Raw genomic sequence first — 7,956 nt, forward strand, 5'->3', positions numbered from 1 at the left:
TAAGAATAGTTATCCGCGGCTATGTCCGCATTGATTGCCTTTTGGATTACTCTTTTCAAAGTCCTCAGCTCTTGTTAAGTAAATCCGGACAATTATAGTGATTTAATGTATATGAGAAATGGTGATAACCAGTGGGTAGGACTTTGACTTCAATATCGCGTTCGACTCCCAGCACGTAACTACTTTTGTAAGTAATTAAAATATCACTTCCTTCGACGGTGAAGGAAAACATCGTGAGGAAACCTGCATGCCTGAGAGTTACTTTGAGGAGTCCACCAAACCACCCTGGGCCAGCGTGGTGGACTACGGTCCGAGCCCCTTCTCATTGTGGGAAGAGACCCGTACCCTGTAGCGGGCCGCGAATAGGTTGATAATATGATGAATATCTATGAATCAAAAGAAGGTAAAGCGCTGATAACCTAGTGTTTAGGACTTCAAACTCCCTTTCCCCGTTTCAGAGGTCGATAACCGGCACGCACCAAATAACCTTTCGGTGTTATATGTATTTTAATCAATTATATTTCACTGGAAAACATCGTGTGGAAATCTATATACGTATGAGTTAAATATAATGTTCTCATGGACGTTTGCAGTCCACTAATCCACACACCACCAGTGTGGGAGACTACGGCCTAAACTCTTTATTATTCCGATTCTTATTAAACTTTGATTTCATTTACTAAACAGGTTTATTGATTGTAAGTTGACCTTTGTAATGAGTGAGAACCTTGCAATTAACCAAAAGTAATTTTACTTGAAAGTTCAAAGCTCTGATTGATTTAAAGTCTGTCACGAACACAAGCTGTCTAAACAGAGTGATTATCTTTAGTTTGTTTTAAATCAATCACCCAAAAGTTATTTGAAATCTTAAATAACTTTAAACAGACTGTAATAATAAGTCGAATGGTTTGCGTCGTATACGACTTGTCCTTTTCCATCGACTTGAAAAACTAAAAGGCAAGAAATAAATATTTTCTGTAACATTTTAAAGTAAAATGTAGAAATTTACTATGTATAGATCATAAAATTCGTATTGCTTTTTATATTAGCAAGGAAATTTTTTTTTATGTTTACTATGTAATTACTCATAATTATTTTAATTATGTTAATACTTAAATAAATAAATAAGTCTCCTATAAAGATTTCCTCGCACATCCATAGTAACATAATGTCAATGAAATGATATTTAGCGTTTTTTAAGCATGAACAAAGAAAACTATATAGACTGTAAGTACAAAGAGTGATAGGCAGTCAAATTTTCTAACCATCAGCCGCACACACAGTAAAATATTTTTTACAGTGGTCCTATTATTCGTTCTACTACTAGGCCTACAAGTTAGCCCTTGACATGCTATTTCATCTGGTGGTAAGTGATGATTTAGTCCAATAAAGTAGCGTGCTAGCTTTTATAGCCTACTAGCTGTTGCCCACGTCTTCGTCTGCGTTTGATTTTGTTTTTAATTGTGGCATTAAATTTACTTGTAGATCTAAAAAAAAATTAAAGTATTCAGTATCGCTAAGCCTTAAATGAGGGGTTTGCTGCTGTCCGCTGAAGAGTTCTGTCCTCTATCTCCAACCACAGTTTGGGCAAAATTAAACACATATTATAACCTCTATAGTACAAAAATAATTATTTATATCGGTTTTAATTTGTCGGAGTTATGGTGTAAAATTGTCAAACACTCATCCTCTCTCCCAAAGGAACCGAGCTTAATGTCGGGATAAAAAGTATCCTATATTACTTCTAACACTTCCAAAAATATCTGTACAAAGTTTCATGAGGATCGGTTGAGAAGTTTTTGCGTGAAAGCGTAACAAACAAACTTTCACTGACATTTGTAATATTAGTAGGGATATACTCGGTTTCTACGCGACATCGTAACGGAACATAAATTTCCCCTGCTGGGGAAACCAAGACCGACCGAATCGAACACAAGACCGCCAACTAAAAACCACAGCGCATTCCGATGCGCTAGGGAGGTCGGGAAAACTAAGGATTTACTATTTTACCTCCTTAATTATTTTGGTAATAAACAACGCGGTCTATTTAATATTCTAGCCTAAATTTCACAGGCTGCCAGTTTTGATACCGAGTGGGTGATGATTACTCAACCCTTTGAAGGCGTAAACCACATTAGGGTTACGAGATTATTGTTCGCTCAAACTCGCTCCGAAAATTTAATCTTCCAGATCCTTGAAGACAAAATAGTTTTACTAAAAAGAAAATGAGTGTTTGGTTTAGTTGTTAGCATGTTAAGATACGGGTCACGAGATTCAGCGTTTGATCTTGGGTCGGGCTATAAAATATTTTGTTGTTTTCTGAAAAGAAAATTACAGAAACAGGTTGAAATTAGGAAGCTGGCAATGTCTACCCCAATACATAGGCAAGCATGTTAAGTCTTCCTCGGTTAGTATAACAATAACCGTTGTAGCCCATGGACCTGCATTGGAGCAGCGTGGTGGGTGTATGCTCTAAAACCCTCTCTGTTACATGAGAAAGAGGAGGCGTGTGCCCAACAGTGGGACTTTGATATGCTAAAATTAGTAATAGTTATTTGACTATTATATCTATACTTATAATTTCTGTAAATTTAATATATTTTGAAAATTTTGACCGGGGGATGCTTTATAATCGATACTGAGGCCAAAACAGATTTTTATTTAATATTTGTCTGTCTGTCTGTCCGGACATCACGTGAAATCTACTGAACGGATTTAAATAAAATCTGGTATAGTTGTAGCTGATATTCCGGGTCAACATATAGAATACTTTTTATCCCGATAAAAAATAAGTTTCCTCCGAAATAGGATGAATTTTTTTATCAATTTTTAGTTCATAGCTCTTCATTCATTCTTTTTTTATTTGAAAGTGAATACTATCAAGCATATATTACTTAATTTTAATGAAGATCTGATAAATATTGTCGTAGATAAAGGACATAACTCTTCACAAATAACAGAAAGTCGCAAGAGATATGGGACAACGATCGAATGCATGCGTACCATCCTACTTTTATTATAAATGCGTAAGTTTGTGAGGATAGATGTATGGATAGATATGATACTATATGACTTTAAATCACCCATAGATTTATTCTAATTATTATATTTTATTATACCAGCTGTTACCCGCGGCTTCGTACGCAGCTTTTTTTTTTGTTCTTTATCTATCCTGCGGGAACCGTACATATCTATACATATAAAATACGTGAATATTTTCCTGAAACTCCTTTTTTGTTGGTGGTTTGTGTTGATGTTTTAAAAAGTCTAAGAGTGGCAATGAGAGGTTCCATCATCATTATCAACATTACCGACCCACTAAAGCGAAACAGTCTCAGAAACAGAACGGTTTCAGTACAAGTGAACCACATTTGACAAGCACGGATAAGTGGAATTCACACGCCTTTCAGAACATCTCTGAGAACTCTCAGGCATGCAGTTTGCCAAACGATGTTTTCCTTTGCCGCTAATGCATGTGATATTTAATTGCTTGAAGCCAAGATAACTTCGAAAAGTCACTGGGATCGAAATAGGTCCCCCCTAAAATGCGGCCGAGTTCTTAAATATCTGGTAAAGTTGAAAATTGCCAAAGTATTAATATACTGTGGACAGCATTTCTATGACCTTGTTTAGATTGTTGCGGTCACACACTAAAAAGGTAGCGTTGAGCCGCCATTGGTGCTAAAGATAACAAGATCAAACATAAAATAAATATATTTTGTTATTCGCAGACATACAAGTTCCTAAACAAAATAAACTCATCTCCGTTATTACGAAGCTAAATAACAGAAAAGGGCGTGATTATCCAAAAATATATTCGCCTCGGTTTTTGTATTGGGCCCTTCTTTTGAAGACTGGCATTTGTCATTGATAAATGAGACTCGGGAAGTATTTTTTTTACTTCCGGTCTCTGTTTTAATAATTTTTATGTTTTATTTTAATGATAATTTGTGTCCGTCCCTTTTCTGAAATTAATTTTGAAATATTCCTATTACATTCAAACTCATTTGAATTAATCAACTTCCAAAAGTTTATAAAATCTGTGGTTGTCAGAATGATCGGGGAAAGTATTAAAGATTCGTTACAAAGAGTTATGTAAATTTCCACTCCTTCAAAGGAAGCCTTTTCTAAATCCCAACCTAACGTCAAATAACAAACGAATCCTTCATCAAATCCAACTTATCTCTGCTAATACGAGCTGCAAGTTGACAGAAACAGAAATAAAAAGGAATGTGTTTTCTCAACTCATGATGTTCTTTGTTTATGCCCGTCCCTTCTCCGAAACTCCAGCATTTGTCATTCATTCGCTATGTTTGGGGATTACTTCATTAATTTCAAGGCTTCCTAAATCAGAATTTTAATCTTCTTACTCGTATCAGGAGCAAAGTTTACCAAAATAATTTCCCCTTTTAACTTTGCTTCGTATGCTTGCTTTCTTGTTAGAAGTTCAAGATTTAGAAACATTGCAAAGTTTTTGGGCAACATTTCGTTCGCTTTAATCGTAGTCATTTTGAATACCATCAAATTTCCTGCTCTTTTTTGATCGTTCTTATTTCACAAGTGAATATTTCGTAAGCGTATTCGACTAAGGACGCGAGGTCCTGAGTCGATTAACGGGTCGTTCCGAAACTTTTTACTATTGTTAATAAAGTTTACGTACCAACGAGCTTTCACGGGACCATCCATATGAGTTTTATGAAGATAAGACGGTATAGTGCTACTCAACAGACATAAGCATGAACTTGGTATCATAGATCAGTCATTGGCTGTATGATTTTTAATAGTACCTTCCGTGGCAGATTGAAGTAGTAATTCCATTTTAAAATTCAATGGTTGTATAGAATAAGGCTTTTGAATATGAATAGAAGTACCTACATATTTGTCCACTATGCAGTTTCCAGGTATATGAATTTTCATAATTTACGCCAGAGATCGCAGTATGAAAATAGCTTTTGGCCAAAACCCACACGAATGTACCAGCAATAATATAAATTAACTTTCTAGATGAGAAAATTAACATCTCTCCACGGAGCAAAGAACATTTCAAACATTTTGTGCATGTTGTTACTTTATAATAGAGCTAGGTAATATTAGACTTTCTCGTTATAATAATCTGGAATTACAGACTAACTTAAACAATGCTTTCATACAAGTATGCAGACGAAATTTAACTAATAATTCTTGTAGAATTCAATATGTAAGTGTTATTTCCAAATAATATTTAAAGACTTGTTTTTACTAGTAATTTGGAAAAGTGATTATTCCGTTTATTACAAGAAAAATCACGATTTTATTAGGAAAATAACTATTAAAGTTGTACAAATTAAAAAAAACTAATTTTGAAGAAAAAGAAAGAATATAATAATTTCAATGGGGAAATAGCACCAATGAAATTAAAACTTCTGTTTTTTTTATTTAAACCTAACTAGAACTGTTTACACAGTATAAATACAATAGAAAATCTATATTTGAAAACAAAATGGCGGATTACATATTTTTTCACATCTCATTCAATATGGGTATCAAATGAAAGGGCTTGTCAAGTAGAATAATGTACACTTTATTGAAGGTCGTATCAGGAGCAAAGTTTACCAAAATAAGTCGCGGGGTTTTTTAAGTTTGTAATTTATAATCATTCATATGTGTTACATGGCGTTTAATTTTTTAATGTGTTGGCAAATAAAGCAAAAATGCTTAACTAGTAAAGAATAGGATATACAACTTTATGCGCAGCTTAATACTTGGGAACTTGCGAATTCTTTGCAAGGTTTGCAAAAGTTTTAATCAACTTCAGCTAGATTGAAGAAATTGTACGAGTACTCCGGAAGAAAAACTTGGAATTCATGAAAACATAAGGATTGTATTTACTTCGAAAAGAGTTATTGCCCTTCATAATTCTCATAGATGCACACCTATTTTCTGTTGATACAAATTTCTTAAAGAAACCTTTTCGTTTTAAATTACATACTGCTTTACCAGGTTACGTTAATGATAATTTTTGTATATGAACGATCAGACATTAAAAACATTATTTCAGCAGTTGGTTTATAACAGATGGCAATAATAATCTTCCCCAATAAATCAAGCTACCTAACAAAAATATTTTACTAAATAATTACTAGACGGAATACAAGATAGTAAAGATAGAAACGCAAATTCTTTCATGATATTCCAACGAACTTAGCACGTGTGCACTTAACGTGTGTGAATAACATATCTATTTTTGCTCTTGGAGCTTCAAACACCCACTATTTGAAACCTTCAATTACGTAAACATTACCAATCTCTCTAACTTAAAAAATATGGCGTTCATACAATGTTCCAAGACCCACTTCGACCGTTTAGGGCAGGCAATACTAACATCCTAAAACTAAAGTACCTTTTCAATATGGACGCCCTCAACTGTGAAAAAGTGTAACTTTATTGATTTTTATACTCACTTGCCTGTGAAGGTTCCGTCAATATTGGTACTAACCGATAGAGTCAAAAGATTTAATGTGTAAACTGAATCCTGTAATATCATACAAACAGAGTTATATTACGGTTTAAATAATCCTTCTCTGTCAATAAAATATAGTTATTTCAACTAAAATGTAACACAACACTTAAATGTTTAGCTATGTTGAATTGTGTATTTCCATAATTTCAATTTCTCACATTTTTTCCATTTTCTTATTCGTAAACCTAAAAATGTTTTATTTTATATGCATTTATATTGTTTCATTGAATTTTAACATGGTTCATATTAAATTCTCTGTCTGAAAATACTACTCTTTACGAAAACAATCTCCGTTATTATATTTATATACGGTACTTCATCGAAAAATTAAGAAAGATGTCTGAGATCCACAAGAAGGTCATAATTCCCAAATTTGGTCCCAACTCATCTCTGATCTAATTCAATTTGGAGCCTCATTTCTTTTATGCGTCTGTTTTGTACAAATTATTTACAAAAGAACTTTGAATAGTTACATGATGGTATTATATTTTAAAAGAAGTTGTAGTCTTTAATTAAATCTGTCACAAAGCTTTAGGGACTACAGGGCGAAATAAATTAAAACCGCCTATCGATTTAGTCGATACTAGACGGAAAGCTTGGTATTCGGTTACGGTTCTTGTCTTAACTACGGAATACTTGATAACGATTTACGGCGAAAATCAAAGAAAGAGCAAATATTCGTTAACGATATTGATCTCGGCGCAAATTATATTGCGAATATAATTGAATTAATCTTGTTTGTCTGCGTTTATTTAAAAATGTAACGCAGACACGAATAATTTATACATAAAAATTAAGTATTTTTTTGTAATGTGATTGACAGAAGCGGTGATAGCCTAATGTTTTTGGCTTCCGCTTCATTTTCGGGGGGCCGAGTTCGAATCCCAGCACGCACCTCTAACTTAACCAACTAAGTTATGTGCGTTTTAAGCAATTAAAATAATACTTGTTTCAACGGTTTCCTTTGAAGGAAAACATCGCGATGAAACCTGCATGCCTAAGAGTTCTCCATAATACCTAAAAGGCATGTGGAGTCCAAAAATCCCGGCCTAGGCCCTTCTCATTGTGGGAGGATACCCGTGCCCGGTAGTGAGCCGGTAATGGGTTTTGTGATGAAATGTAATGTAAATAATATATTCATTATTTAATCACGACCCTCATTAATTTACCACTAATTTACTAACTGGTGAATATTTTCCAGCTGAATTCAGACACGACACCTCTAAATGCAAAATTTAAGAGCTGTCCGTGTGATGCCCGAGAGTAACGAAAAGCACTTTCGTTAGCAAATGAATGGTACAAAATATACATCCGATGTTGATGTTTTTGAGTTAAAATGTAGCTAATAAATTTATAACTGTACCAATAGCTGTAGTTATAACACTCTCCTAATATTGCAGGAAGTTAGGAAGTTTTCAATATGTCGGGCAGTATGAGAGTATTACTACTGCTGGTAT

This window comes from Pararge aegeria, chromosome 8, assembly GCF_905163445.1.
Source record: "Pararge aegeria chromosome 8, ilParAegt1.1, whole genome shotgun sequence".
In the NCBI taxonomy this organism is placed as follows: domain Eukaryota; kingdom Metazoa; phylum Arthropoda; class Insecta; order Lepidoptera; family Nymphalidae; genus Pararge; species Pararge aegeria.